The following is a 21,497-nucleotide window of genomic DNA, read 5'->3' as shown; positions in this document are numbered from 1 at the left end:
CCCATGATTTTTGGCAAAGAAGCTCAACCTATTCCATGGGAAAAGGATAGTGTATTCAGCAAATGGTGCCGGTCTAACTGGATGTCATTTGTAGAAAAATGCCACTGGTCCCCTATTTGTCCCCATGCACAAAACTCCAGAAGTCCAAGTGGAGTAAAGACCTCGACATAAAACCAGAGACACTACATCGGTTAGGAAAAAAAAGTGGGGAAGATCCTAGAACACATCAGCAGAAGAGACAACTTCTTGAACAGAACACCAACAGCCCAGGCCCTAAGGTCAACAATTAATAAATGGGACCTCATGAGGCTGAGAAGCTTCTGTAAGGCAGGAGACACTGTCAACAGAACAAAGAAATAAAAAAGAAATAAAACTCTCTAGAAATCAATGACTCTGAAGGCACACCATACCCAACCGTACGGAACACAATGGAAGCAGGGCTAAGTGCCTCGGCCTGCGGTGTTAGACTAAAATTCTGGAGGACAGTCACCTGTTGGGATGCAAGACACAAAGAAGGAGAGCAAGTCTGAAGTATTGATCAAGCTCTCTAACTTGATTGGTCAGGCAGCAAGCAGCTTTTAGAAGTCAGAATGCAGGGAAGCATATTGCTCTAGCAACCCAACTGCAGGCTTTTCTCAAAACACAGGGAATTCCAGGCAGGGTCACAACGCCCTGCCACACAGGGTATCTTGCTCTCTCTTTGTCTAGTCTAACTGCTAAACCATAACTGGCTTGCCCCATCTCTAGCTGTCTTTGGTCTAACTGGGGACCCACACCAGGGTCAGCTAGTTTCTGGTGAAAGGCAAGCTCTGGGAAAAACAGACACGTAAAGGTGCAGGCTCTGGTGAGATGGCCGAACAGTGGCCATATGGCCAATTGTCCCCAACAGCTAAGTGGAATATTCATAGCAGAGCGTGTCTGTGTAAAGAAATGGGAGAGATGCCATCTTACCAACTGAACAACACACCTGAAACCTCTAGAACAGAGAGCAGCAGACTCACCAAAGAGGAGCACATGGCCGGAAATCATCAACTTCAGGGCTAAGATCAATAAAATAGACCCAGAGAGAACAATGCAAACAAGCATCAGCACCAGGAGCTGGTGTTTTGAGAAAACAAACAAGATTGACAAACTCTTAGCCAAACTAACTAAAAGGCAATGGGAGAGTAATCAAATCAGCAACATCAGAAATGAAAAGGGAGACATAACAACAGACAGTGAGGAGGAAAGCCAAAGGATCACTAGGTCATAGCTCTAAAGCTTTTATGTCACAAACTTTGACAACACACACAAAATGGATACATTTCTTGATTGATAGCACCAACTACCAAAATGGAACCAAGAACAGGTAAACAAACTAAATAGTCCTCTATCTACTTAGGAAATTGAGGAAGTCATCAAAAGTCTCCCAACCAAACAAAGCCCAGGGCCAGAGGGATTCAGCACAGCATTCTACTAGACCTTCAAAGATGACCTAATGCCAATTCTCTTTAAACTATTCCAGAGAATAGAAATAGAAGGAATGTTACCAACCTCATTCTATAAGGCCACAGCCACTGTGATTCCTAAACTACAGAAAGTCTCTACAAAGAAAGAGAATTTCAGACCAATTTCTCTTAAGGACACTGACACACAAACACCCAATAAAAATACATTCAAACCGAATTCAAGAATATATCAAAAATATTATTCAGCATGATCAAGTAGGCTTCCTACCAGTCATGCAGGCTCATTCAATATATGGAAATCCATCAATGTAATCCACCATATGAAGAAGCTGAAGGAAAAAAAAAAAAACAAAAACAAAGCACCCACATGATCATCTCCTAAGCTGCCTGAAAAGCATTTGGCAAAATCCAACACCATTCATGTTGAAAGTCTTGGAGAGGGCAGGAATAAAAGGCACATACTTCAACCTAGTAAAGGCAATACACTGCAAGCCTAGAGGCAACATTAAACTCAACAGAGAGAAACTGAAATGAATTGCACTGAAGTCAGGGGCAAAACAAGGCTATCCACTCTCTCCATATCTCTTCAATAGAGTACTTGAAGTTGTAGGTAGAGCAACAAGACAGCAAAAGGAGGCCAAGGGGATAGTATGCGTGAGTGACCCTAAAAACTCTACCAAGCCCCTTCTGCAGCTGACAAACACCTTCAGCAAAATGGCTGGATACAAAGTCAACTCAGAAACTGGGGAGCCCTGCTCTATACTAATGACAAAGGAGCTGAGAAAGAAATTAGGGAAACCCTACCCTTCCCCATAGCTGCAAATGGTCCAAAGTATCTTGGTGTAACTGTAACCAAACTAGTGAAAGCCTTAGGTGAAGAAAACTTCAAGTGTCTTGAGAAAGTAATAGAGGAGGATATCGGAAGAAGCAAAGACCTCCCATGTTCACGGATCACGAGAATCAACTTAATAAGAATGTGCATTTTACTAAAGGCAATGTATAGATTCAGTGCAATTCCCATCCAAACCTCAAGACAATTCTTGACAGACCTTGAAAGATCAATTCTCAACTTCACAGGGAAAAACAAATCCAAACCAAGAAAGCAAAATCCCCAGAAGAGCGAAAACAATGCTGATTACTAAAAGATGTTCTGGAGGGATCTCCCTCCCTGATCTCAAGCAGTGCTCTAGAGCAACAGGAAACAAAACAAAACAAAAAAACAAAAACAAAAAGAAAACCAAAAAACCTAAAAAAAAACCAACAACAACAAAAAAACAAAAAACAAACAAACAAACAAACAAAAAAGCATGGTCTTCCCATGGAAATAGGCTGGTCCGCCCCAGGAATGGAATAGAAGAGCAATAAAGGCACACATCCTTGGGCATTTGGTTTGGACAAAGAAGACAAATCCATACAATGGAAAAAAGAGAGCATCTACAACAAATGGTGCTGGTCTAAGTGGATGGCTGTAGGTAGAAAAATTCCCATAGACTCATCTTTATCACAGTGCAGAAAGCCAAAGTCCAAATAGATGAAAGACCTCAACCTAAAACCAGACTCCCTAAAGGTGTGAGAAGAAAAGGTGGGGAAGAGCCTTGAACTCACTGACACAGGAGACAACTTCCTGAACAGAACAGCAAGAGGCCAGGCTGTAAGATCAACAATTAATAAATGGGTCCTTAGGAAACAGAAAGGCTCCTGTAGGGTGAAGGACACGGTCGACAGAACAAAAGGACATCCTACACACTAGGAAAAGATCTTCACTAGCCCTCCACATGACAAAGGTCCAGTCTCCAAAATGTAGAAAGAACACTAGGCAGCACTGTCTCCTGGTGGGTCCCACCAAATGAGAAATAGGGACTACTTGTGACATGGATCAGGCCTCTAATGTTGTTCACTTCCCCCCTGGGAGGGTGGCCCCACCAGGCCACAGAGGAAGGGGTTCCACAGAGTCCTGAGGACATTCCAAAGCTGAGGTCAGACATTAGGGGAGGAGCGATCCCCTTTCTAAAAGTAAGCCGTAGCACACACCTGGAGTCCCTAGATTATCTGTTGATTGTAAACAGGTGGTTGTGCTGCCTCTCAGCCCTCCCTTGGGTGAAACACACACACACAACTTTTGTACCTGAGCTTACTGTAGAGGAGTTCAAATAAAGTTCAACCTAGGTCAAAAGGCGGGGCAAGGAACCAGTAGGCAGAAGGAAATACGGGAAGGGGCCATAGTGGATTGAAGGGTCTTTGAGACAGCATGGAGAGGGAGAAAGTGCTTGTGTTGTCCTGGGTCCTGAGCTCAGGAGGAAGGGGCTTTCCCCTCCTGGCTCATCAGCTGAGTAGTAGTGTCAGCTGGCTGCTTGCTCTGCCTCTCTGAGCTAACAAGCAGGCTTGCACAAAAGCATCTGGCTCCTGAATCTTCCTAGGTAAAGTGGACCGCTTGGGATGATTGCTGCTTGATTTGTTGGCTGGTTGGTTTGTTGAAGACAGCAAGGGGAAGTAATGCAGGAGGAGTGTAACCCTGCATCATTATTGCTCTGGCCAGAGGGTCTCCTGCTAAGGTTTTCCAGGTCCTGCTGGAAGGCAGAAGGAGGGTGGGGAAACCACCTGAGTCCCCCTTGTGTGAAATGCTGACATGTCCTCAGGGCATAGCCTAATCTTAACAATGTAGGTTACTTGCACTGGTTGAAGGAAGCAGCCGTGTTTGAAAGTGGACTGAAGGAACCAAAGGTCCCATTAAGGCCAAAGTCTGGGAAAAGTCGGCCTACCCAGTCCTCCCTGATGGATCCCCATTAAGGCCAAAGCATGGACATGTCTAGAGAGTCTAGATTGAACAAAGGGCAGACAGATATCGGATCCCTCTGTGTGTGTGTGTGTGTGGCAGCGACAGAAAAAAAAACCTTGAAGAGTCCAACTTGACTCAAGGTCTCAGTTTGTGCTAAGGGTCCAGTTGGACTCAAGGACAACCAGCTGTGTTGAAAAGTTTCCACTACCCCTCCCCAGCTAAAAAAGGTCCTAATCACCCCCTGTGACTGCTGCAACCAGTGTTTTCCATTGGTCAACTTGCCCTCCACCTGTTACCCTACCAGGAAACATCAAGGCTTGGACTCCCTGCCTGCAGCCTTGCTGCCCAGATGCCAACCAATCACATAGCGTTCAACTCATTTCTTTGTCTAAAACCTTTCAAAGGCCCGTGCCTCTGCTTCTCGGGGTCTGCAGGTTGAAAGAGCTGGACTGACCGTGTTGTGTCAGCTCAATAAATTCCTATGTATTTGCACCTAGAACGGACTTCTCCTTTTAGTGAGGACTCTGGGACTAGACGTAGAGATCTCTCTAGAGGTCACAGCCTTCCAGCACATCTTAATCCCATTTTACTCCCAGTCCTTGGGGAGACAGAGGCAGGTGGATCCCTGTGATTCACAGGCCAGCCTGGTCTACCAAGCTAATCCAACACACCCAGTGCTCCACACACAAATCCAGTCTTTCAAAACAAAAGAAAACAAAACAGCTTAGGAAGAGCAGCAGCAAAAGGGCTTCCCACACATCTTCATCCCCCCCTCTCGTCTTCTTCCTCCTCCAAGAGTGCCAAAGTATTCATCCTAAGCACAACTCTGCTGAAGCCCACCCACAAACCCAACCCAAGGGCAGCATGCACACATGGTGACGTTAAGGGCGGGGCACGCCAATCAGGCAAGAGGACCGCCCTCAAGGCGATCCCATAAAGCCAGAGCAGCTCAGTGGAGTCTCAGCAGTGCAGTGGAGTTGAGCGCCTTGGTGACTTCGTGCAAGGTGTGTGCAGCTCGGCGCAGATCAGCAGAGGCGCTTATAGCCAGAGGATCAGAAGGAGCCAGAGGTGGTTGGAGCCCAAAGCCAAAGTGACTGGTGAAGAGGAAAGCTCGGCCGAGTCGCGGGAAGCAGAGGACAGCAGGCAGGTGACGGAGAGCCTCAGAGGAGACATTGGCCTGGGATCCTCTCCAGAGGGAGTATCAGGTACACTCCCGAAACGGGAGGTGCGTTGAAATCGACAGACAGTCTTTTCCTGCTTGAGGAAAAGGACAAAAAGAGGGAAACTCTCAGATCCCTGGAGAGCCACGCTTTGCCTCGAGGGCATAGAAGCCTAACTTGAAAAAGCCATGGAAGCACTTGTTGCAAAAGTGATCACCAGAGTGTTTCTCACCTTCCTCTGGATAGCATCCTTTATTATGTGTTATTTCTCAAAGGAGCTTGAGAAAATGACTGTCCAGCAGGAGAAAGCCTTGAAAAGCCTCGACGGACTGATTGCACGACAAGAAAAGGTGGTCTCCCAACAAGAGCAATTCGCCAAGAGATTACAAAGGCTGGAGGAGAGACAGAAGGCTGAGGAAGTGAGAGAAGGGAAAGCAGGCTTTGGGGAAGCCAGGGAAGCCAGGGAAGCCAGGGAAGCCAGTGAAATGGAGGGTCAAGTGGCTCAGCCCATGGAAGCTGAGGCGCCAACTCCTAAGGGGACCGAGGAAAGGGCAGCGCCCTCCCTGGCTCTCCCAGTCACCCGGGAGGAAGTGCAGGCCAATGGTTTTCAGCAGCCAGCAGGCCCCCTGCTTCCGACTCCCGGGAAGGCCGCCTGTGAAGAAAGAGCCACAGGCTCTTGGGGCTCGGCCCAGCCTCAGCTGTTTGCCTCAGTGAGCGGTGATGCAGGCTTGGGCAGATGGTCTGGTTGTCCCGATTCCTCAGTCACGGGGGAGGAAAGATTTCAAGAGGGCCTCAAGGTCCCCTACACGCTGGCATTGACCAACGAGCCAGGGAGGGCGGATCTGAAGCATATCGTGATCGACGGGAGCAACGTGGCCATGAGCCATGGTCTGAAAAAGTTCTTTAGTTGCCGTGGACTAGCCCTCGCAGTGGAACACTTCTGGAGGCTTGGCAGCAGAAACATCACTGTGTTTGTGCCGCAGTGGAGGACCAAACGGGACCCTCGTGTCACAGAACAGCACCTCTTAAGCCAGCTCCAGGAGCTTGGGATCTTATGTTTAACTCCTTCCCGGGAGGTCTTCGGGCAAAGAATGGCTTCTCACGAGGACAGGTTCCTACTCCACTTAGCGGACAAGACCGGGGGTATCATCGTGACAAATGATCAGTTGAGAGAGTTTGTGACTGAGTCAGAATCCTGGAGAGAAATCATTGCCAGGAGACTGCTTCCGTACACGTTCGTCGGGGACATCTTTCTGATTCCCGATGACCCTCTGGGAAGAAACGGCCCTCGGCTAGAAGACTTTCTTCGAAAGGAGGCCCTTGTCGGAGACAGGCCGCCGCTTCTCAATGGCGGGCCAAGAGTGGGCCCCCCTGCACCTGGCCTCCGGTGCCCCAGGAGCCAGGTAGAAAGCAGCAGCTGCCGGGCTCCAGCCCAGATCCAGGCGGCCTCTTCCAGGCCTTGGCGTCCCAGGCAGCTGGACTCCCCTGGGCTGGATAGCATGCCCCCGATGCAGCAGGAGCGTCCCACGACAGCCCGGAGCCTTCTGCAGAGACCCTTGAGCTCAGGGGCCTGCTGGTGAGCATCTTCCACGACTCTGAGCACACTCTGAAGACCGACCGCGTTCCAGCGGCACATCCCTCCAGGAAAGAGCCCAGCACCCTCTCTGCCCGGGTGCTGGTCCCAAGGCTGGCTGACAGTCCACTCGTGATGGTGGCCACGGGGAAGCTGCCAGGTGGCTTCAAAAGGACACACGGCTCTGCAGACCGTCCGGTTGGAAAACGCTTTTTTTGCGAGGGGCCTGGGGGGCCGGGACAGGTGACTGGGACTGCAGGGGCGAAGGAGCGTCACATCAAGACTTCTTCAGAAGGACCTTCGGGCCTTTCGCCTGATGGGATTGATCATTGCTTTTGTTGCAAGAGGAAAGCAGGGGACGCTTCTTAGCTGAAACACCGAGGGGACTGTTGCAGGATACGTGATCCCACGGGAACCCCGAGACTCTGAACTGTAAAACCATGTAATACAAATAAAAAGGTCTTAGCACACGCCTTGAATCCAGAGTCTTTGTGTTTATTGTAAACAGGGGGTTGGGCCAAAGCAAGCCCAACAAACAAAGAAGCCACATCTGAGATCCAAGATGGCGGCACCTAACCCGCCCTTGGTGGAATGGTAGGACAGCAGTGGCTCTTGAACAAGCCAGCGATGGATCAGAGAACCAGAGACATCAACAGTGGTGACCAAAAGGTGATAGGGATCCAAATTTCGTCGAGCACGGTTGTGTTGGGCCTCTTGCCACCAGGCAAAAGCACAAAGGGGCTGGGACCCCACAGCAAGCTGCAGGCAGCCTCCAAAGGCTAGAGCCCTACACACAGCTGAGGAGGCCTCTATGCACTCCCTAGTGGGCAGAACCCACTGGAGACTGCTAAATCCCCAGCACCTGTGTGTCTTAGCACCGAGCCGACACTACAGTCAAGATCACAAGCAGAGCTGATCTCAGGTCACCCTGAGAAGCCGCACGGAGAGCTCCAGGGTTCCTGAGCAGCTGCAGTCCATCTGTGTGTCCTCCACACCCCCAGGTGCAACACAGCTATTGAACTTCCTAGTGCACGGTCCTAGCTTGAGTCTCCAATATCACCAGTGTCTGGGTTCCGGCACACACCAGACCCCACAATCAGGATCCCAAGAGGCTCTGATCTCAGGCCTCCCAGAATAGCCACCAAAGGGTCCGTGGTGAAAGCAGGCACTGGGCATCCACTCCAAGCAGAGACATCCCAATGGGAAGAGGTCAGCACAAGATCCCAAGCAATCGTCTAGAGGATCATTTGACCCCACCAGAAACTGACAACATCAGGCCCCCACCACAGCAAGGCCTGGAGCTACTCTCTCAGCTGACACAGAAGAGAAGGATTTCAAATCTGAGGGTATGAAAATGAAAGAGGCCTTCAAGGAAGAAAAGACATCCCTCCAACTAGAACTGCGAACCACAAAGGAAGAATTGACAAAATCACTTGAAGAAACTGCAATGTAACAGGAGAAAGCAATGAGTGAATGGTAGCATGATGTAAAACAGGAGCTCCAAGCTAGGAGGAGAATCCACTCTGAGAGAATCCAGGAAATGGAAATAAGAGAGAAGAGGACAGGATCCATAGTCACAAGCATGACCAAGAGAGTTCAAGGGGTGGAACAGAGAATATCAGAGATACAAGATTTGAGTGAGGAAATGGATACAGCAGTCAAAGAAAATTCTAAGTCTAAAAAGCTCTTCTCCCAAAATCACTTATAGGATTATCTGGCCACAGAGCAATCCTTAAAAGATACAAAAAGTAGGAAATAATTCTTTGCCTCCCTTCATTCTGCCAGGGATTAAAGCTGGATCTCAAGAGCAACAAATACAACAGCATGCCAACAAGTACATGGAAACCGAACACCTTCCTACTCAATCGTCTCGGGATGAGGAATGAAATGGAAAAAGACCACACACATATGGTCCCATGATTTTTGGCAAAGAAGCTCAACCTATTCCATAGGAAAAGGATAGTGTATTCAGCAAATGGTGCCGGTCTAACTGGATGTCATTTGTAGAAAAATGCCACTGGTCCCCTATTTGTCCCCATGCACAAAACTCCAGAAGTCCAAGTGGAGTAAAGACCTCGACATAAAACCAGAGACACTACATCGGTTAGGAAAAAAAAGTGGGGAAGATCCTAGAACACATCAGCAGAAGAGACAACTTCTTGAACAGAACACCAACAGCCCAGGCCCTAAGGTCAACAATTAATAAATGGGACCTCATGAGGCTGAGAAGCTTCTGTAAGGCAGGAGACACTGTCAACAGAACAAAGAAATAAAAAAGAAATAAAACTCTCTAGAAATCAATGACTCTGAAGGCACACCATACCCAACCGTACGGAACACAATGGAAGCAGGGCTAAGTGCCTCGGCCTGCGGTGTTAGACTAAAACTCTGGAGGACAGTCACCTGTTGGGATGCAAGACACAAAGAAGGAGAGCAAGTCTGAAGTATTGATCAAGCTCTCTAACTTGATTGGTCAGGCAGCAAGCAGCTTTTAGAAGTCAGAATGCAGGGAAGCATATTGCTCTAGCAACCCAACTGCAGGCTTTTCTCAAAACACAGGGAATTCCAGGCAGGGTCACAACGCCCTGCCACACAGGGTATCTTGCTCTCTCTTTGTCTAGTCTAACTGCTAAACCATAACTGGCTTGCCCCATCTCTAGCTGTCTTTGGTCTAGCTGGGGACCCACACCAGGGTCAGCTAGTTTCTGGTGAAAGGCAAGCTCTGGGAAAAACAGACATGTAAAGGTGCAGGCTCTGGTGAGATGGCCGAACAGTGGCCATATGGCCAATTGTCCCCAACAGCTAAGTGGAATATTCATAGCAGAGCGTGTCTGTGTAAAGAAATGGGAGAGATGCCATCTTACCAACTGAACAACACACCTGAAACCTCTAGAACAGAGAGCAGCAGACTCACCAAAGAGGAGCACATGGCCGGAAATCATCAACTTCAGGGCTAAGATCAATAAAATAGACCCAGAGAGAACAATGCAAACAAGCATCAGCACCAGGAGCTGGTGTTTTGAGAAAACAAACAAGATTGACAAACTCTTAGCCAAACTAACTAAAAGGCAATGGGAGAGTAATCAAATCAGCAACATCAGAAATGAAAAGGGAGACATAACAACAGACAGTGAGGAGGAAAGCCAAAGAATCACTAGGTCATAGCTCTAAAGCTTTTATGTCACAAACTTTGACAACACACACAAAATGGATACATTTCTTGATTGATAGCACCAACTACCAAAATGGAACCAAGAACAGGTAAACAAACTAAATAGTCCTCTATCTACTTAGGAAATTGAGGAAGTCATCAAAAGTCTCCCAACCAAACAAAGCCCAGGGCCAGAGGGATTCAGCACAGCATTCTACTAGACCTTCAAAGATGACCTAATGCCAATTCTCTTTAAACTATTCCAGAAAATAGAAATAGAAGAAATGTTACCAACCTCATTCTATAAGGCCACAGCCACTGTGATTCCTAAACTACAGAAAGTTTCTACAAAGAAAGAGAATTTCAGACCAATTTCTCTTAAGGACACTGACACACAAACACCCAATAAAAATACATTCAAACTGAATTCAAGAATATATCAAAAATATTATTCAGCATGATCAAGTAGGCTTCCTACCAGTCATGCAGGCTCATTCAATATATGGAAATCCATCAATGTAATCCACCATATGAAGAAGCTGAAGGAAAAAAAAAAACAAAAACAAAGCACCCACATGATCATCTCCTAAGCTGCCTGAAAAGCATTTGGCAAAATCCAACACCATTCATGTTGAAAGTCTTGGAGAGGGCAGGAATAAAAGGCACATACTTCAACCTAGTAAAGGCAATACACTGCAAGCCTAGAGGCAACATTAAACTCAACAGAGAGAAAGTGAAATGAATTGCACTGAAGTCAGGGGCAAAACAAGGCTATCCACTCTCTCCATATCTCTTCAATAGAGTACTTGAAGTTGTAGGTAGAGCAACAAGACAGCAAAAGGAGGCCAAGGGGATAGTATGCGTGAGTGACCCTAAAAACTCTACCAAGCCCCTTCTGCAGCTGACAAACACCTTCAGCAAAATGGCTGCATACAAAGTCAACTCAGAAACTGGGGAGCCCTGCTCTATACTAATGACAAAGGAGCTGAGAAAGAAATTAGGGAAACCCTACCCTTCCCCATAGCTGCAAATGGTCCAAAGTATCTTGGTGTAACTGTAACCAAACTAGTGAAAGCCTTAGGTGAAGAAAACTTCAAGTGTCTTGAGAAAGTAATAGAGGAGGATATCGGAAGAAGCAAAGACCTCCCATGTTCACGGATCACGAGAATCAACTTAATAAGAATGTGCATTTTACTAAAGGCAATGTATAGATTCAGTGCAATTCCCATCCAAACCTCAAGACAATTCTTGACAGACCTTGAAAGATCAATTCTCAACTTCACAGGGAAAAACAAATCCAAACCAAGAAAGCAAAATCCCCAGAAGAGCGAAAACAATCCTGTATACTAAAAGATGTTCTGGAGGGATCTCCCTCCCTGATCTCAAGCAGTGCTCTAGAGCAACAGGAAACAAAACAAAACAAAAAAAACAAAAACAAAAAGAAAACCAAAAAACCTAAAAAAAAAAAAACAACAACAACAAAAAACAAAAAACAAACAAACAAACAAACAAACAAACAAAAAAGCATGGTCTTCCCATGGAAATAGGCTGGTCCGCCCCAGGAATGGAATAGAAGAGCAATAAAGGCACACATCCTTGGGCATTTGGTTTGGACAAAGAAGACAAATCCATACAATGGAAAAAAGAGAGCATCTACAACAAATGGTGCTGGTCTAAGTGGATGGCTGTAGGTAGAAAAATTCCCATAGACTCATCTTTATCACAGTGCAGAAAGCCAAAGTCCAAATAGATGAAAGACCTCAACCTAAAACCAGACTCCCTAAAGGTGTGAGAAGAAAAGGTGGGGAAGAGCCTTGAACTCACTGACACAGGAGACAACTTCCTGAACAGAACAGCAAGAGGCCAGGCTGTAAGATCAACAATTAATAAATGGGTCCTTAGGAAACAGAAAGGCTCCTGTAGGGTGAAGGACACGGTCGACAGAACAAAAGGACATCCTACACACTAGGAAAAGATCTTCACTAGCCCTCCACATGACAAAGGTCCAGTCTCCAAAATGTAGAAAGAACACTAGGCAGCACTGTCTCCTGGTGGGTCCCACCAAATGAGAAATAGGGACTACTTGTGACATGGATCAGGCCTCTAATGTTGTTCACTTCCCCCCTGGGAGGGTGGCCCCACCAGGCCACAGAGGAAGGGGTTCCACAGAGTCCTGAGGACATTCCAAAGCTGAGGTCAGACATTAGGGGAGGAGCGATCCCCTTTCTAAAAGTAAGCCGTAGCACACACCTGGAGTCCCTAGATTATCTGTTGATTGTAAACAGGTGGTTGTGCTGCCTCTCAGCCCTCCCTTGGCTGAAACACACACACACAACTTTTGTACCTGAGCTTACTGTAGAGGAGTTCAAATAAAGTTCAACCTAGGTCAAAAGGCGGGGCAAGGAACCAGTAGGCAGAAGGAAATACGGGAAGGGGCCATAGTGGATTGAAGGGTCTTTGAGACAGCATGGAGAGGGAGAAAGTGCTTGTGTTGTCCTGGGTCCTGAGCTCAGGAGGAAGGGGCTTTCCCCTCCTGGCTCATCAGCTGAGTATTAGTGTCAGCTGGCTGCTTGCTCTGCCTCTCTGAGCTAACAAGCAGGCTTGCCCAAAAGCATCTGGCTCCTGAATCTTCCTAGGTAAAGTGGACCGCTTGGGATGATTGCTGCTTGATTTGTTGGCTGGTTGGTTTGTTGAAGACAGCAAGGGGAAGTAATGCAGGAGGAGTGTAACCCTGCATCATTATTGCTCTGGCCAGAGGGTCTCCTGCTAAGGTTTTCCAGGTCCTGCTGGAAGGCAGAAGGAGGGTGGGGAAACCACCTGAGTCCCCCTTGTGTGAAATGCAGACATGTCCTCAGGGCATAGCCTAATCTTAACAATGTAGGTTACTTGCACTGGTTGAAGGAAGCAGCCGTGTTTGAAAGTGGACTGAAGGAACCAAAGGTCCCATTAAGGCCAAAGTCTGGGAAAAGTCGGCCTACCCAGTCCTCCCTGATGGATCCCCATTAAGGCCAAAGCATGGACATGTCTAGAGAGTCTAGATTGAACAAAGGGCAGACAGATATCGGATCCCTCTGTGTGTGTGTGTGTGTGTGGCAGCGACAGAAAAAAAAACCTTGAAGAGTCCAACTTGACTCAAGGTCTCAGTTTGTGCTAAGGGTCCAGTTGGACTCAAGGACAACCAGCTGTGTTGAAAAGTTTCCACTACCCCTCCCCAGCTAAAAAAGGTCCTAATCACCCCCTGTGACTGCTGCAACCAGTGTTTTCCATTGGTCAACTTGCCCTCCACCTGTTACCCTACCAGGAAACATCAAGGCTTGGACTCCCTGCCTGCAGCCTTGCTGCCCAGATGCCAACCAATCACATAGCGTTCAACTCATTTCTTTGTCTAAAACCTTTCAAAGGCCCGTGCCTCTGCTTCTCGGGGTCTGCAGGTTGAAAGAGCTGGACTGACCGTGTTGTGTCAGCTCAATAAATTCCTATGTATTTGCACCTAGAACGGACTTCTCCTTTTAGTGAGGACTCTGGGACTAGACGTAGAGATCTCTCTAGAGGTCACAGCCTTCCAGCACATCTTAATCCCATTTTACTCCCAGTCCTTGGGGAGACAGAGGCAGGTGGATCCCTGTGATTCACAGGCCAGCCTGGTCTACCAAGCTAATCCAACACACCCAGTGCTCCACACACAAATCCAGTCTTTCAAAACAAAAGAAAACAAAACAGCTTAGGAAGAGCAGCAGCAAAAGGGCTTCCCACACATCTTCATCCCCCCCTCTCGTCTTCTTCCTCCTCCAAGAGTGCCAAAGTATTCATCCTAAGCACAACTCTGCTGAAGCCCACCCACAAACCCAACCCAAGGGCTGCATGCACACATGGTGACGTTAAGGGCGGGGCACGCCAATCAGGCAAGAGGACCACCCTCAAGGCGATCCCATAAAGCCAGAGCAGCTCAGTGGAGTCTCAGCAGTGCAGTGGAGTTGAGCGCCTTGGTGACTTCGTGCAAGGTGTGTGCAGCTCGGCGCAGATCAGCAGAGGCGCTTATAGCCAGAGGATCAGAAGGAGCCAGAGGTGGTTGGAGCCCAAAGCCAAAGTGACTGGTGAAGAGGAAAGCTCGGCCGAGTCGCGGGAAGCAGAGGACAGCAGGCAGGTGACGGAGAGCCTCAGAGGAGACATTGGCCTGGGATCCTCTCCAGAGGGAGTATCAGGTACACTCCCGAAACGGGAGGTGCGTTGAAATCGACAGACAGTCTTTTCCTGCTTGAGGAAAAGGACAAAAAGAGGGAAACTCTCAGATCCCTGGAGAGCCACGCTTTGCCTCGAGGGCATAGAAGCCTAACTTGAAAAAGCCATGGAAGCACTTGTTGCAAAAGTGATCACCAGAGTGTTTCTCACCTTCCTCTGGATAGCATCCTTTATTATGTGTTATTTCTCAAAGGAGCTTGAGAAAATGACTGTCCAGCAGGAGAAAGCCTTGAAAAGCCTCGACGGACTGATTGCACGACAAGAAAAGGTGGTCTCCCAACAAGAGCAATTCGCCAAGAGATTACAAAGGCTGGAGGAGAGACAGAAGGCTGAGGAAGTGAGAGAAGGGAAAGCAGGCTTTGGGGAAGCCAGGGAAGCCAGGGAAGCCAGGGAAGCCAGTGAAATGGAGGGTCAAGTGGCTCAGCCCATGGAAGCTGAGGCGCCAACTCCTAAGGGGACCGAGGAAAGGGCAGCGCCCTCCCTGGCTCTCCCAGTCACCCGGGAGGAAGTGCAGGCCAATGGTTTTCAGCAGCCAGCAGGCCCCCTGCTTCCGACTCCCGGGAAGGCCGCCTGTGAAGAAAGAGCCACAGGCTCTTGGGGCTCGGCCCAGCCTCAGCTGTTTGCCTCAGTGAGCGGTGATGCAGGCTTGGGCAGATGGTCTGGTTGTCCCGATTCCTCAGTCACGGGGGAGGAAAGATTTCAAGAGGGCCTCAAGGTCCCCTACACGCTGGCATTGACCAACGAGCCAGGGAGGGCGGATCTGAAGCATATCGTGATCGACGGGAGCAACGTGGCCATGAGCCATGGTCTGAAAAAGTTCTTTAGTTGCCGTGGACTAGCCCTCGCAGTGGAACACTTCTGGAGGCTTGGCAGCAGAAACATCACTGTGTTTGTGCCGCAGTGGAGGACCAAACGGGACCCTCGTGTCACAGAACAGCACCTCTTAAGCCAGCTCCAGGAGCTTGGGATCTTATGTTTAACTCCTTCCCGGGAGGTCTTCGGGCAAAGAATGGCTTCTCACGAGGACAGGTTCCTACTCCACTTAGCGGACAAGACCGGGGGTATCATCGTGACAAATGATCAGTTGAGAGAGTTTGTGACTGAGTCAGAATCCTGGAGAGAAATCATTGCCAGGAGACTGCTTCCGTACACGTTCGTCGGGGACATCTTTCTGATTCCCGATGACCCTCTGGGAAGAAACGGCCCTCGGCTAGAAGACTTTCTTCGAAAGGAGGCCCTTGTCGGAGACAGGCCGCCGCTTCTCAATGGCGGGCCAAGAGTGGGCCCCCCTGCACCTGGCCTCCGGTGCCCCAGGAGCCAGGTAGAAAGCAGCAGCTGCCGGGCTCCAGCCCAGATCCAGGCGGCCTCTTCCAGGCCTTGGCGTCCCAGGCAGCTGGACTCCCCTGGGCTGGATAGCATGCCCCCGATGCAGCAGGAGCGTCCCACGACAGCCCGGAGCCTTCTGCAGAGACCCTTGAGCTCAGGGGCCTGCTGGTGAGCATCTTCCACGACTCTGAGCACACTCTGAAGACCGACCGCGTTCCAGCGGCACATCCCTCCAGGAAAGAGCCCAGCACCCTCTCTGCCCGGGTGCTGGTCCCAAGGCTGGCTGACAGTCCACTCGTGATGGTGGCCACGGGGAAGCTGCCAGGTGGCTTCAAAAGGACACACGGCTCTGCAGACCGTCCGGTTGGAAAACGCTTTTTTTGCGAGGGGCCTGGGGGGCCGGGACAGGTGACTGGGACTGCAGGGGCGAAGGAGCGTCACATCAAGACTTCTTCAGAAGGACCTTCGGGCCTTTCGCCTGATGGGATTGATCATTGCTTTTGTTGCAAGAGGAAAGCAGGGGACGCTTCTTAGCTGAAACACCGAGGGGACTGTTGCAGGATACGTGATCCCACGGGAACCCCGAGACTCTGAACTGTAAAACCATGTAATACAAATAAAAAGGTCTTAGCACACGCCTTGAATCCAGAGTCTTTGTGTTTATTGTAAACAGGGGGTTGGGCCAAAGCAAGCCCAACAAACAAAGAAGCCACATCTGAGATCCAAGATGGCGGCACCTAACCCGCCCTTGGTGGAATGGTAGGACAGCAGTGGCTCTTGAACAAGCCAGCGATGGATCAGAGAACCAGAGACATCAACAGTGGTGACCAAAAGGTGATAGGGATCCAAATTTCGTCGAGCACGGTTGTGTTGGGCCTCTTGCCACCAGGCAAAAGCACAAAGGGGCTGGGACCCCACAGCAAGCTGCAGGCAGCCTCCAAAGGCTAGAGCCCTACACACAGCTGAGGGGTTCTCTGTGTACTCCCTAGTGGGCAGAACCCGCTGGAGACTACTAAATCCCCAGCACCTGTGTGTCTTAGCACCGTGCAGACCCTACAATCAGGATCACAAGCAGAACTGATCTCAGGTCACCCAGAGATTTCTCTCGGAGAGCTCCAGGGTTCCTGAGCAGCTGCAGTCCATCTGTGTGTCCTCCACACCCCCGGGTGGAACACAGCTATTGAACTTCCCAGTGCACAGTCCTAGCTTGAGTCTCCAATATCACCAGTGTCTGGGTTCTGGCACCCACCAGACTCCACAATCAGGATCACTAGAGATCCAACCTATAGCCAACATCAAAGTAAACAGAGAGAAACTGAAAAGAATTTCACTGAAATCAGGTGCCAAGACAAGGCTGTCCACTCTCTACGTATCTCTTCAATATAGTACTTGAAGTTCTAGATTCAGCACTAAGACAGTTAAAAAAGAAAAAAAAAGGATATCAGGGCGATTGAAATAAGAAATGAAGAAGTTAAACTTTTACTCCTTGTGGGTGACATGATAGTACAAGTGAGTGATCCTAAAAACTCTACCAAGGAACTTCTGTAGCTGATAAACACCTTCAGCAAAGTGGCTGGATACAAAGTCAACCCAGAAAAATCAGTAGTCCTGCTCTACAAACAACAAGGCAGCTGAGAAAGAAATTAGGGAAACTAAATCTTTCACAATAGCTACAAATGGTATAAAGTATACTGGTGTAACCCTAAGTAAACAGGTGATAGACTAATGTGAAAATACTTCAGGTTTCTAAAGAAAGATACAAACCCTCTGGTGAGAGGGTCTCCTCCTAAGACTTTCTAGGTCCTTGGGATCCTGCTTGGAGGCAGAAAGTGAGTTGGGCAACCCAGCTGAGTCCTTTTGTTTGAAATGCAGATGTATCGTTAGGACACACCTTAATCCCAAACAATGTATGTAAATTGCATTTGTTGAAGTAAGCAGCTGTGTTTGAAAATGGGCATCTGTAGTCCTTTAATCTCACCACTTTGGAAGATAGAACCAAGCAGACCAGTGTGAGTAGCAGGGCCACTTTGTCTACATAGCATATCCAGGACAGTCATGGCTACACAGAGAAACCCTGTCTTGAAAAACAAAGCATTATAACAACAGTGAAATCATCCTACTTACCTTATGCCAACCCAAACCTCTCCCCCCCACACACAAAAAAGAAAGAAAGCAAGAAAAGAAAGTATAAGAAAAAAAACATAAAAGAACATACATTGTTTTCAGCACCTCACAGAATTTTCTGCATCATCGACTATGCATTCAACCACAAAGCAAGTGTTGCCAGATAGGACAAAATTGAAATAGCCCCTCTTATCTTATTAGACCACCAGGGATTAAAGATGGTTTCAAAGACAGAACCAAGGAAAAAATGTATGGACTCATTGGAACTGAAATCCTTTCTAATCACTGACCAACAACCAACAATCAATAAAGAAATCTAAACAATAAAGAAAGAAATTAAAGACTTTCTAGAATTCAATGAAAATATAGGCAGGTATGGCGTCCGGAAACTTAGGGGACACAGTAAAAGCAGTGTTAAGGGGAAAGTTCATAGTACTAAGCACCTTCATAAAAAAGTTCAAGAATTGTCGTACTAGCAATTAAAAAAAACAACAACCAAGATGAGACTTGATAGCCTATGACCATATTGTAGAGGAGGAGGTACCCCTTTGTCATAGACCTAGGGGAAGGGAATAGGGTGAAAGCAGGAGGGAGAGAGGAATGGGAGGATAAAAGTGATGGGATAGCAATTGAGTTGTAATCTGAATAAATTAATTAAATAAAAAAAGGACAACCTAAAGCTCTAAAACAAAAAGAATCAAACACATCCAAGATAAGTAGACAATAGGAAATAATCAAACTTAGGGCTAAAATCAAGAAACAAAGAGAACAATACAAAGGATCAATTAAACCAAGAGCTGGTTCTTTGAGAAAATCAACAAGATAGACAAGCGCCTAACCACATTAACTAAAAGGCAGAGAGACAGTATCCAAATAACAAAACCAGAAATGAAAGGGGGCATAACAACAGACACTGAGGAAATTCAAAGAATCATTAAATCTTTTTTTTTGAATCATTAAATCTTACTTAATAAGACTGTATTCCAAAAATTGGAAATGCTAAAGGAAATGCATAGTTTTCTTGATAGATTTCATTTATCAAATCTGAATCAAGATCAGTAAGCAATTTAAACAGTCATATAGGCCCTAAGAAAACAGAAGCAGTCATCAAAAGTCTCTCAACCAAAAAAACCTACCACCAGATTGTTTTAGCTCAGAATTCTACCAGACTTTCAAAGAAGAGATAATACCAATACTCCTCAAACCATTATGAAAAAATAGAAACCAAAGGAACATTGCCAAGCTAATTTTAAAGTCCCACAGTCACACTAATACCTAAACCATAAAACATTCATCAAATAAAGAGAATTCAGGCCTGTTTCATTCATGAACATTGATGCAAAAATACTCAATAAAGTACTGGCAAGCTGAATTCAAAAAACACATCCAATTCATCATCCATCACAGCCAAGCTTAACCCCAAGGATGCAGGGATGGTTTAACATATGAAAATCCATCAATGTAACCCACTATAGAAATAAAATGAAAGAAAAAAGTCACATGATCATCTCATTAGATGCAGAAAAATCCTTTGACAAAGTCCAACCCCCCTTCATGATAAAAGTCTTGGATTGATCATGGATGCAAGGCCCATACCTAAATGTAATGAAAGCTATATACAGCAAGCCAACATCAAATTAAATGGTGGATGGAGAAGGAGGAAAGGAGGACAGGGAAGGAGGGAGGATGGGCCTGGGAACAGTAAGGGATGAGATTACAACCTGGATGTAAAGTAAATAAATAAAAATTTTAAAAGGATTAAAAAAAAAAGAATATGCAGGCAAAAGGCAGCTTGGTGGTGCATGCCTGTAATCGAAGCACTCTGGTAGGCAGAGGCAGATGGATCTCTGTGAGTCTGAGGCCAGCCAAAGCTACACAGAAACCCTGTCTCAAGAAACAAAACAAGAAGCAAAAGGCACAGTAAAACAAAGGTGACAAATGAAGAGACAGAAGACCCTGGAGTCTCTGACCCTACTCCACAGAGATTGGGAGTGTTATGTTGCATCTCTTCTTTGAATTCCAAAGCTTCACAGCGAGGCTGGAAAGGACACACTTTAAACTGCCGCTGGTTCTGGGAAGGTCTTTTGTGATGACTACCAACAAAATACCTAGTCACTGCCATCACAGGTGCTGGGACAGGGGTAGGAGCTCAAAGGCTACCTGCTTTAGAATGGTCTTCTAGACTCTTCAGTTAAAAATTTTCCTGCATAGTCTACCTCCTATGACACATATCATGTTACATAATATTTTGCAATTTTTGCCACCTTTATTACTCCAATGTCAGAGGTTTTTTTTTTTATTTTTTTAGAGGCTCTATCTCATTGATCTGGGAGCTCTCTAATGTAGCTGTAATATAATTTACATGTAGGTGATGATCGCCAAGTATTTACATATAAGTGAGGAAGTTAATAAAACGGCAAGAGCTTATTATGGAGTTGGGGAGGTATTTTTTTTTTTTATGAAAAAGTAATTGGGGCTGGAGAGATGGCTCAGCGGTTAAGAGCACTGTCTGCTCTTCGGGAGGTTCTGAGTTCAATTCCCAGCAACCACATGGTGGCTCACAACCATCTAAACCCTATAATCCTTTCTTCTGGCGTGCAGGTATACATGTAGATAGAGCACTCATATACATAAAAATAAATTTAAAAAAATAAGAAAAAGTAATTACAGTGTTATAGATTTAGGTCTTCAGTCATATTCAGAATAAAAAGGAAGTCCTTTTCAGTTATACCATCAAAGATATAAAACTGAAAATGAGGGATTATATTTCAAAATAATAGAGTGAATTGAGCACCAACTACATTCAAAATCCAAAATTCAACAAGAATGATGAAGTCTTGCCTCTTTTGTGTATACAAAACAATACAGAAGCAACGAGGCTATGAAAATTGTGCTATTAAAAGGGAAGTGTAGTATTTAATGAAGTTATGGATGGTAGGACCTAACTTGAGGGACCTGTATGAGTGTGACAGTTAGAGACATGCAGAATAGGTTGAAGTTGTTCATGCGTATTCTTTGTTTAGAGGCAAAATGATAAATAATCACAAACTGGGTGGATTAGAGCAACAGAAAACTTTCTCTCAGCTCTACAGGGCAGAAGTCTAAAATGATGGTGTTGATGAGGCCATGCTTTCTCGAAACACCCAAAATGAAAATCCTTGCTTGCTTCTGGCAGCATCACTTCATCTTTACATAGTTTCTTCTTCCCTTGGTCCTCTCCTGTGTATTTCAAATTGCCCTATTCTTTATCTTATAAGAATACTAGTCACTCATTATTTTAGACTAACACCAGTTATCAGCCCTGAGTTGACTTCATCTTATGATCCTTAACTTTATTGCATTGGCCAGTCCATGCTTTCAAAGAAGACCACCTTTTTCAAGAACTAGAAGTTAAGACTTGGACAAAACTCTGTTGCTCATAGCTCAACCCACTTCACCAAAGTGATTGAATATTATACAGGAAAAGAAAAGATGCCTTCTAGAGAGGATACGCTCATCTGAGGCCCTATTGGAGCTGTCACTTGATATCCCCTTCAAGAAATTGAAAGATGCCCGATTAAGTATACAAGGAACAATGTGTTTGTAACTGGCTCCTTCCAGTGCCTTATTAAAATGACAAAAGCAATTTCAAATGTACATAGTCACTAGGACAAAAAAAAAATAGAGTTAATAATGAACTATTGATGTTAATACATTTTTG

The sequence above is a fragment of the Acomys minous genome (assembly GCF_964271855.1).
Source record: "Acomys minous genome assembly, chromosome: 15".
Classification (NCBI taxonomy): domain Eukaryota; kingdom Metazoa; phylum Chordata; class Mammalia; order Rodentia; family Muridae; genus Acomys; species Acomys minous.
This window is presented reverse-complemented; position numbering follows the sequence as displayed.